Here is a 10989-nt window from a genome sequence, read left to right as displayed (position 1 = left end):
TGTCCATTCTGTCAGCAAGTACTTTGAAGATCCTGTATTATGTGCCAGACATCTTTCCAGGTATTTGAATGCAATGATAAAGAAAACAGATGAGTCCTATCCCTAAGGAAGCTGCTGATAAGTAGCAGGCAAGGAATTGGTAAGGAGTCTAAAGCCATATAATTACAAAGGCAGTGCCATGGATACGAACACACTCACACTTGCCCCACCCATCAGTTCTCTTCCATGACCTTCATCATCCTCAAACACCTGAACCTCCCTCACCATCTCATTTCCCCTCCTCCTTATCATCTCATGGTTTGTTCCGTCCTTCCATCCATTTTTTTTTTACCTGATGGACTTCTGTTGTTTCTGTCTCTCTGTCGAGCTCAGGGGGTTTTGTTGTTGTTGTTGTTTTTCCTCCTTCAAATCCAAAATGATTTCTCACCTCCTGCGCTGAATCACGGGTTCTGGGGCTAGCCTGAGCATTGCAGGATATGGAGGAGTGTCCTGGCCTATGCCCAGTAGATGACAGTAGCACCTCTCTTCACTGCTACTTTTTAGAAAGTAAAAGTCATTTGAAAGAATTTCCGAATATTTCCTGGGTGGGAAAAATGCGCGCTTGGTTGAGAACCACAGCTTGGAAGGAAGGGGGTGGGGCTTGACTTGTCATTGGAAGGTGAAGTTGCCCCACTTAGACAGCCTCCACTGTCAGTCAACCTTCACCCCTTCCTCCAGCCAATGGTTGGCTGCCATTAAAATTCCCCCTCCGAGGAACACTGGACTGATTGCAGGAGTTCCACCCTGTTGCAGGTTTCCCATGAGACCAACCTAGCTTTCCACAAGCTTCCTAAAGCTGCATTTCCTGAGCCTAATTCTTTCACTTCTTTGGTTCTTGTAAGAGCTGTCCTACATTCTTCCAGTGAGCTCCCCAATTTTTGTGATTTATCACCAAAGGATCCTAACTTGCACATCCTCCTACTCACTTTCCAATTTTTAGGGTTCCAGTAGTAACATTGCCACCTCATCTTCATTTGTCTCTCCTTCCTTCCTCTCTCCCTGTCTCTGTCTGTCTCTGTCTCTCTCTCTGTTTCTCTGTCTCTCTGTCTCTCTCTTTCTCTGTGTGCTGCACCGTGAATATCTTCTCCACCTCGCCCACCCACCTGGTTCTCTATCCTTCAAGACCCAGGGCTAATAATACTGTATGAATATTCCAGACACCCTTCTTTTTCTTCCACATGGCTGCATGCCTTGACTGTCCTATGTATTCTAATTCACACGGGGCTGTGTTTGTTTGCATGTTTGTCTTGCTGCTGTGGCGTGATCTGCTTTGGGGGTGCTCAGAGCACCCGGCTCCTTCTCTAGTCATTTCTCTTTGCATGGATGAGTAGGTGGATGGACGCACTGACCCCGAGCAAGGACAGAAGGTTTGAGAATTGTCCGTCTTCAGGACTGAGAGCAATTGTGCTGACTTGTCCCAGAATAAACCTTTCGTAGGTCTTGTGCTCATATGTTCAAAGTGCCTAGGGCCAAAATCAAAGAGTTATTTCTCCAGATGCACAGAGGACAAATAGCATAAAGTCACTGTGACCTCTGAGATCCTGCTTTCTTCAAAAATAACATGGCTTTTTCCCCCCTGCTTGATTATAAAAGCAGTACAAATAAATTGTGGAAAAGTTATATAATAAGAGCAGGCCAAGAAGGAGAAAATAAGGATGGTGTATAACCCCAGCTTGTAGAGTTACTTTCATACACTTTTTGTTACAAATTATCTCCCATTTGATCCTAAATAATGCTCCTTTTCAGCCAGGCAGGGTATGATCTTTGCTACTTAGGAGTGAGAAATAGGAGGATTGTGGTTTGAGGCCAGCCCTGGGGAGGAGGAGGGGAGAGTCTGAGCCTTTATCTCAAGTGGCTGAATTCAATGGTACATGCCAATTATCCTGGCCACAGGGGAAGCACAGATAGAAAGATCACAGTCCAGGCTGCTACAAGGCAGAAAGCAGGCCTTTATCTTCAAAGATAACCCATGCAAAAAGGGCTGGTGGCCTGACTCAAGTGCAATGCGTTCACATAGCAAGTGTGAACCCTGTGTGTGTGTTGCCCATTCACTTGTGGATGTTTTTGTTTCAATGTTGTTACTGCTCCTGTGAAAGAATTTTTTTTAGGTGTCCTAATCGTTCCCTTTCAAATGCATAGACACATGTCGCCCCAGTGGTTTTGTAACTTCTCACTTTTGGAATATACTTAGGATTTCCAATCTTCCTTTGCTCTCTAAGGAGGCAGTTACATCTCAGAGAAGCAAGGATCATTTTCTTCTTAGTCCCTTATTTAGCAGAACCCTTCAAGTTGAGCAAAATAGCCATACTGTGCATGATAACAGGGGCTAAGACCATCTATTCCTATGCTGATAGCCACTGTTTGGAGATATTATAAAGTTATACTGAGGCAAGTGGGTTTTGTGCTGATTTAATCAGTAATGAGCAGTGGTTTTATTTAATAAATTTTACTGCTGGTTATCGAGGTGGCTGGGTCGAGGTGGTTGTCATGAGCCACTTAGAAATGCAGTGGGTGAGAAGAAAAATAAACCCTCCCTCCTCAAACTTAATGCTGTAGGAGAAAAGTGTGAGCCCAGTGTGGCATTTTAGTCTTTCTAGGTAAGCCATCTTGTTGTGTGCTGTCTTGTTGTAGCTTGCTACACCCAGCTATGTGGAACAAACTTTTGAATTTGCCCTTGAAATTCTAGAACAGTTATGGGATTATTTCTAACGAGTGGCATTCATGGTCTCTATTCAAATGATGAATTTGGGTCATCCAGAAATGTGGAAGGTATTTTTCCATTTTATCTCTCTGATTTTGTCCTATTTTTTTTAAAGGGTTGCTTTTTAGAAACACCAGTTGGCGGCATGCTGAATCTCTAAATTTGGTTCCCCACATCTTCTGTTTTATTGATGATGATTTTGTGTCATTGTTCTTTGACTGTCTTCTGAGCAAGGTTTTTGCATTGGTCCTGCACAGCATTGGTTTTAGACCCCATGGTTTCCCATTGTGTTTAACGGATAATTCCATTTTGCTCTTAAATTTTTGTATTTCCAGTGTTTTTTCTTCTCTGCCTTTTATACATTTTTAGTCAGTCTCTTTTTAAACAAATAATAGTTATATGTTTTTATTGCCTGGCATGTATTTATTTTCCTCCATCAAATATTCCTCAATCCCTCTGGGATTCCCACAGTGATATATATTTACCCTAGAAAATTAGAAAAGAAAATATGGGTAAGAAAGAATATGTAAATGACCATTATTCCATTAACTCTCAAAAAAAATCCCCATCACAGTTAATATAATGAAATGTTTCCTTTCAGCTAAAATTTGCATTTCTTTTTCTTTAATCTTTTAAAGCAAAACTGAGGTGTCTTTAGCATGTACTGCTACCCTTAACTTTTAACTTTGAAACAATTATAGGCTTGTAAGAAGTTTGAAAAAAAGAAAAAAAAAGACGTCTCTCGTGCCCTTGGCTCAGTTTTTTCACTGTGCCATTGAATATAACCTTGACACAACCTCAACACCAAGAAATTTACATTGGTTGTGTAAAATAAGGTTTCCCTGGTCACAGATTTGATTGATTGAGCATTGACCATCATTTAGCATGAGCTCCTTGGTGCATGGAAGTGTGTGTGTGTGTGTGTGTGTGTGTGTGTGTGTGTGTGTGTGTGTGTGAGAGAGAGAGAGAGAGAGAGAGAGAGAGAGAGAGAGAGAGAGAGAGAGAGAGAGAGAGAGAGAGAGAGAGATTATCTGTAGTTTTATCTGACACATACAGGCATGGGCCAGACAAAACCCAAATACAGAAATCAACACCCTGGTGTTGCCCCAGTCCTCACAACCTCTACTCCATCTGCAGGCTCTGGAACACTCCAATTTGCTTCTCTTTAGTCTTGCCATTGGCCAATCATAAGGCATAAAGCCTTGGTTAGACAGAAGGAGTAAGCATGAATTATTTATTATTCATTTTGGAGATCTGTTACAGAACCTGGTGAAATAGCTAATACTTGAGCATAGGTACATTTCCAGATCACTGAGAGTACATTTGCAAATGCTCTCACAAAAACTCCCTGAACACTTTTGAGACAACTCCTCTATTAATTAGCTTGACTTAGTCATCCAACGCTCATACCATTTTGTACCCCATAAGTGCATATGTAACTATAATTTTCAAAAAGGTATATAAACAGAATCATACAGCATGTACAAAGCTGATAGTCTAGTGTAGGGTCTGCTACCCACTATCTAGCTACTCAATAGGCATCGGTTGGGAAGATTATATATAGTTCAATGCTGGCCCTGCAGGAAGTTTAAGACATCGTCTTGACAAAGATAGTAATGGTGGTACACATTTGTCAACCTGGGAAGTATAGATAGAAAGATGGCAAAAAAAAGTGAGCCCTTATCTTAAAAACAACAACAAAAAAAAGGGCATGGTTCAAGTAGTATGCCATTTGCATAGCATATTGAAAGGCCCTGAGTTCAAACCCTAGAGAAAATGGGAGGGGCTGAAGGGAGGAGGAGAGAGGGGAGAAGGGAGGTGAAGAGGGATGGTGGAGAAAGGGGAGAAGAGGAAAGGGAAGGAAAGAGAGAAGAAAGGAAGGAATTAAGCTATTGTGAACATTCATGCATAGATTGAGATTCTGTATTATATATTGTTTTTAAAAAGCCCTCATTTTCAAAATTGGTACTTGAAGTGTTTCTCCAGGTCATTGTTGAGTTTTTGGAAACAGTTTTAATGACTGCATAGTATTCTACCATATGAAGGTAGTTCCATTTATTTAACCACTTCTCAACAAGTTCATGTTTCTTTGAGTTTTATTGACAGCCTACCAACTGCTTTTTAGAGTTTTTCCTCCTCATCATAAATCTTTTGAAAATATGTGCACTTTCCATGTAATTTTAGTGCAACGGCACATTTCAAGTACGGTAAGAAATTATTTTCCTATATCCCAGATTGTTGGATTTTAATTCCTCTTTAATTCTCTTGGAAATGGAAACAGGGTCAGGCAAGGCTTGATGTTTGCCAATTGACACTATGGGTGGGTTTTCCTGGCTTTCCCCATTGAGCCTGGGAGTCTTGGTGAATCTTCATCACCACCTAAGGGAGGGCTGATGAACCCGCCTGGCTGCTGTCCAGAGTGCTGAAACCTGCCGGCTATAGCTAAGCGTGGGCAGAGTCCAGCTCTTTGTCTCCCTGACATGAAAGTGAAAATGTATCCATGAATTTGTTACAACCATGGATTCCTTAGCATGGCATTTCCAAACAGCACATTCAACATGAGCCAAAGGACAAAATTTCTACTGCTCCAAACTGCTGCTCTGTGTGTGTGTGTGTGCGTGCGTGTGTGTGTGGCACACCCTGTATCCTGAACTACCCTTCCCCCCACTTTCCAGCTCACATCTTCTTTGCAACAAGGTCCCACTGTTCATTCCTTCTTCAGTCACAACTCTGGCTATCCCAGCCACCAAGTGGCTCTAATAAAGCAGCTGCATTGTGGAGAAGAGGTCAGTGGGGAAGTCAGTACTTCATTAGAACCTACTTCCTCCACACCAGAGCCACACAGATCTCAGCTCTCAGGGCTTTCCCTCTCCACCCCCCTGCCCTGCCCTTCTTCACCTTCCTGTTCTGTCTCTGGTGGACAAGAAAGAATTCCTTGCTGGTGATTTCTTCAGAAGTCTGTGTGGGTGGGGCTCTTGCCAGCTTTGCATCTTGATGTGGCTCGGAGTGATTTTCACAGGGATGGGGTGTTCTACGAATCAGATGCTTCTCGCTTTCCCTCCTTGCTACCTAGAAGTCTGCAATAGTTTTGTGATCTCAAAATTTTCTGCAATACTTCACTGCTTGAAAAACACTTCTGTGCATTATCTCAGCTCATTCATCCCATGTTTGAGTACTGGTTATATAGGCCAGGCTCTGAGAATAACATAGCCCCTTCCCTTTGCTTTGCCTTAGAATTTGCCAATGACTTCACACAATATTTAGCATAAAACTTCCATCACATTCCTAGTTCACTCCCCCCTCCACCACAGTTCCCATGTCCTATCCATACCCCCCACCCCCACACTTCTCTTATAGAGCCCACTACCCACTTCCATCCAGAGAGAGTAGTTATTACCCTGGAACCTGCTTATGACTTTGGTCTGAGATGTTCTTTCTACATGGTCCTATAGCTTACTGCTTCTTGTCTTTCTAACCTCAGCTTCCACGTCCTCTCCTACCAAGATCAAATATTGGCAACAAAAGCACTCCCCCCAACAACCCTCGAGCCCCAAACCAAATCATTGCTCATAGCTGCAGTCTGTAACTAGACTAGGAATGAGCAAGGCCTCCACCAGGACTCAGGTTAGACATTGTGAACACAGTGGCACCAAGCTTTCACATCCCTTGGTTTCTTGCTGTGTTCTTTCTCCTATCTGCCAATCTTCAAGTTGACAAGACCTTGCCAAGAGATGGGCAATAAGATGATGTCAGCCTAAAAGGGGATGTGGTAATGCTTACAGATCCCTTGCCAGGAACTGCTGTTGGCTTCTCTTCTCTGATTTTGAATCTGCTCATGTATAAGCCCACATTCTAGAGGAAAGAAAATAAAATAAAACAGGATTAATTTTCAAAGTGACCCCGCCATCTCTGGAAGAGCACCATTAACCTTATCTACTTAGGAACCTGGTCAGCTTCCCAGCCCCTGTTCCAAGAATGATTCACCCTATTGACGTGAGAAAACAGAGGCCCAAACACACTGGTCCTGGTGTTTACCCACAGAATGTTCCACAGGAGGCTCAGTTTGACTTTTGCTTCCCCCCCCCTCCTCCTGAGGAGATGGAGGAGGGCTGGTTGCTATGGCGACACAGGATGCTGATATCTTTGCTTGGTGCTTCCAGGGAAGGTTTCCTTTTGTTCTTTCTGGGTGGAGGAGGGATGGGATGGGTTGAGCTGAGAGTGGTGCGCTGAGATTGGAGCCTCCACTCCCAACCAGGTAGATGGCATCTGATCTAGAGGCCACTGGTTGTGACTTGAACTCCCATCCCTGTGGAGATCAAGTCTCCACCTTGTTAGTCTCGGCTTCTTCCTCAGGATAAAAAAAAAGAACTTTGCTTCACAGAGGCTCTGCTGAGCAAATGAAGTTGTTCTTTTAAGTGATGAGGTGGACACCTACATAGGATAGAGCAAGGTGATAGGTGTTGGCCAGTACAAAGTTATCACAGCCATGGTCATCTGGATGTTTATCACCAAGACATTTCCAGGAGCTTCTATGGAGGTGACAGAGCCAGGGCTCTGGGGCAAAGAGAACAGAGGTGAAACCTTTACCCAGCCATTTATGAGCTGGTGAACTCACTTATGTGCTCAAGTTCAGGTCCACCATGTTGTGAACAAATAAACTCATGCACGTGCCTCAGTTCCCTTATCTAGGAAAACAGACGATAGAATTTCCCCCTTCCTCCCCCTCCCCTGCCACTTCTCTTCCCCCCCCCCCTTTTCAGGGTTGTTTTGAAGATTCAGCAAACTTAGTTCAACCCAAGCATCTGGCACATGAGAGTTAGCCCAGACTGGATTTGAATAGATATCAAACAGCAGGGTAACATTTGATTGTAGGATAATATCTATCACTTAGGAACTTTCAAAGGCACTTCATTGTCAAGGAAGAGTAAAAAGGAAAAGAAAAGAAAATAGTATCTTACAACCTGTTTGAAATAAAATCGATTCCTTAGACAGCTCTAAAATGACCAGTGCCAGGTAGGCCTGGGTGGGCAGTCCTTTGGCCAACCAGTAGACACTTGTTAAGTACCTTCTATGTGGTCAGTTGTTTTTTCCTTTTTTTTGCCAGTCCTGGCGCTTGAACTCAGAGCCTGGGCACTGTCCTTGAGCTTTCTCAAAGCTAGCTCTCTACCACTTGAGCCACAACACCACTTCTGGCTTTTTCTGTGTACTAAGGAATTGAACCCAGGGCATTGTGTATGCTAGACAATGCCATTGGGCCACCCTGTCCTGTGGTGGTCAGTATGTTTTCTGGCATTCCACGTAAGGGAAGAACATCAAGAAGGATCCACAAGGCAATGTGTGAATGAGAATGTGTATTATCACACCAGGAAGATCATTGGAAAAGGAATCCAAATGGCTCCAAAGACCTTCCAGGTGAAAGGCTCCAACGCTGTCTGCTGCTAGGGTCCTGGGTCTTTTCTAGGTCCTGGGCACCCCATTTCTTGCTCTGCTGTGATGAATGCCCAGAGTCTCAGCAGAGTAATGGGAGTTACTTCTGTGCATTGTGCCGTTGTGGTCTTCCTGTGGCTTCCACCCAGTTCACGCTGGCATAGGTCTCTTTGTTTCCCTCTTTGACCTGCCCTCTGTGTGTCCACCACATGGCATGGGCACTTGGTAGGTTTGAGGTTGAGTCTCATCAAGTCCATTGGGTTTGCTGCATCTCCTGGCAGTCCATGCAGGACACTGGATGTACAGCCTGCCTTAAAAAAATGGTTCTTGGGCCAGGAGTGCTCTAGTGGTAGAGTGCTTGCCTAGCATGCACAAGGACCTGGGTTCAATTCCTCTGTACCACATAGATAGAAAAAAGCCAGAAATGGTGCTGTAGCTCAAGTGGTAGAGCTCTAGCCTTGAGAAAGCCCAAGGACAGTGCTCAGGCCCTGAGTTCAAGGCCCAGGACTGGCAAAAAAATGGTTCTTGAAGATCGTGCTTCCCATCTTATGCCTGGGGATGTCAATGCTCAAGGCAAAGAGCACAGGTCTCTGGGGTCTACCTTGGTCCAGCTACTGAGTGGCTGTGGACTTGTGTGGTGACCCAGGCGAAACAACTGAACTTTCTGTGCCTCAGTTTCCCTACTTGTAAAGTATCATCTGTCCTCTCATACCATTCTAAGACGGATTACATGAGAATGTATATGCATGGGAGGATGGGGTTACAGGCACGAAACTCAGTCAATAATGGCAATCAGTAGTAACCATTATACAAATGTACTCATCCCTTGGTCTTCTTTTAAATTATGAGATTCTTGGTAGAGTTAATGAATGTTAGCATTATTAGCCTCCATGTCAAGCAGGACACCAGTAATAGGTGATCAACCACTGATTACCTAGAGTTCCAATCTTGCCACATGAGCTGTGTGATGTTGAGCAAGACATCCAACTTTTCTGAACCTGGTTTTAAAAAAAATGTATGCTCTGTTAAGATTATGTGTGTGTGCGTGTGTGTGTACACATGCATAAACACACGCGCGCACACACAAAAGTATGCTCACACACATGCCAGAACTGAGTGTTGAACTCAGAACCTGGGTGCTGACCCTTAGATTGACTGACTGAATGATTGGTTGATTGATGCTTAGAACTCTCTGGTTAAGCCACAGTGTTAATTAGACATGAGAGTTTCATAAATTTTCCTGCCTGGGCTGACTTTGAACCTCAGATCCTCAGATCTCAGCCTCCTGAGTTGCCAGTGTTACAGGCATGAGCCACTGGTACCCAGTTTACACTAACAAAATTTCTAACTACCTTCGTTCCCTTTAATTCACCCTACAAATATTTTTAGTGCCCATCTGTGGGGGGGGGGGGGAGAGGGGGTGGCTGGGAACATGGATCCTACCAGAAAGTTTTGAAGGCCAAGATGCCCCATTAGATGGTAGTGTGCCCTTTCTATATGGAAGGGCTCTCTTCTAGAAAGACTCAGCACTGAACCTGGGAGTAAACTTAACTTTGGTTTGAAAACTACCCAGATGATGGAAACAGACAAAACATCTGTATTGATCTTGAAAGCCGAGGTCAGACAGGAGGTCCATGTAGTACCATAATTAGATTTGAAACCATTGTCCTCAAATCCTTGCTTCATATTATGCAACATGAAACTAGAAATGATTCCTTTCCTGGGAAGGTGTGACAGCTTTAGGGCCAGGGACACTTAATGGAGAGGGAAGAAGTTTGCGGGGGAGGGTGTTGGAGGTGAGAAAAGTGAAGGATGGCTGTTGGGGTCAAGTTCACTGGCTCATAGGCTGTCTCTCAGGGCCTATTATATTCCAGACAGAAAGGTTTGAGTGGAGACTGTATATGTTCCTTGGATATAGGCCAAGTTCACATACTGACCTTGCTGGCTCTCCTTGTTCTCATTGAGTGAGGTCAGTTGCTTGAAAGGAGATCTTCCGCTCTGGTTCTAAACTATCCCTCACTCTCCCCCACTCCAATTCCAAACTGAACCAGCCCACATGCAGTGACAGGTAGAAGCCATTCCTTCAGGAGAGGTACTAGGAGCCAGCTGTTAGAATGTAGACAGAGTAGCTTCCAGTCCTTAGCTGGGGCACTGGTCTGAGTGAGGTATACTCTGTAGGTAGGTGGGTGGGGGTGAGTGGATGGTTCTAGAAAACCATTCTTCCTGTTTTCTTAGTGGGCAAGAATTCACATGGAAATGATCTGAAATAAAAGAGTAATTTGAAATTATTTTGAACTTAACCAAAACGTTAAAGTTGGCAGACCTTGACTCTTGGTTGTGACAGAAACATGGTGAGTTTCAGGAAATCAGAATACTGGGGTGATTCGTGGAAGGCACGTGAGCAGGTCATGTGTCTGAGTGGAAACTGGGACTTTTCCACATTTCCACGCCCACCTCTTCTATCAATTCGTCTTATCTTTGAATCGCCTTTTCCTACCCAATCTCTTCACTTAGACTGGCATTCTCCACTCCTCTGTGGGAGAATATCATATGATATCTATGTGTCCATGTGAAAGTAGACACAGATATCAGCAGGTCTCAAGCTGATCTGGCAAACCAATACAATCAATACAAGTTCCCAGTATCCCGATCTCAGAGGAGGACTCTGATTGGGTCAGGTGTTTACCTGTGGACCATCGATGGTAGGTTAATGTTTTTTTTTTCTATGATGGCAGTTTCTAGAACAACACCCTGGGGGTGGACTGGAGGGGGGTGACAAAGCTATCCAGGCAAACACAAAGTATGAGGGTGGAAGAGGTTAT

The 10989-nt window shown here is 44.0% G+C and overlaps 1 long non-coding RNA gene across 1 annotated transcript in view; it reads right to left on the bottom strand.

Annotated features, from left to right (window-relative positions):
* Window positions 1-2885: 2885 nt before the first annotated feature.
* LOC150049998 (uncharacterized) overlaps window positions 2886-10989 on the bottom strand; it is a 53719-nt gene continuing 45615 nt past the window's right edge. The window contains exons 4-6 of the long non-coding RNA XR_016538556.1: window positions 6521-6592; window positions 5639-5817; window positions 2886-3226 (exon numbers count right to left, since the gene is read on the bottom strand). This is a non-coding gene — a long non-coding RNA (uncharacterized LOC150049998). The remainder of the gene's footprint in view (window positions 3227-5638; window positions 5818-6520; window positions 6593-10989) is intronic.

This window comes from Megascapheus bottae, chromosome 18 (genome assembly GCF_031878675.1).
Source record: "Megascapheus bottae isolate mThoBot1 chromosome 18, mThoBot2.hap1, whole genome shotgun sequence".
In the NCBI taxonomy this organism is placed as follows: Eukaryota; Metazoa; Chordata; class Mammalia; order Rodentia; family Geomyidae; genus Megascapheus; species Megascapheus bottae.
This window is presented reverse-complemented; position numbering and strand designations above follow the sequence as displayed.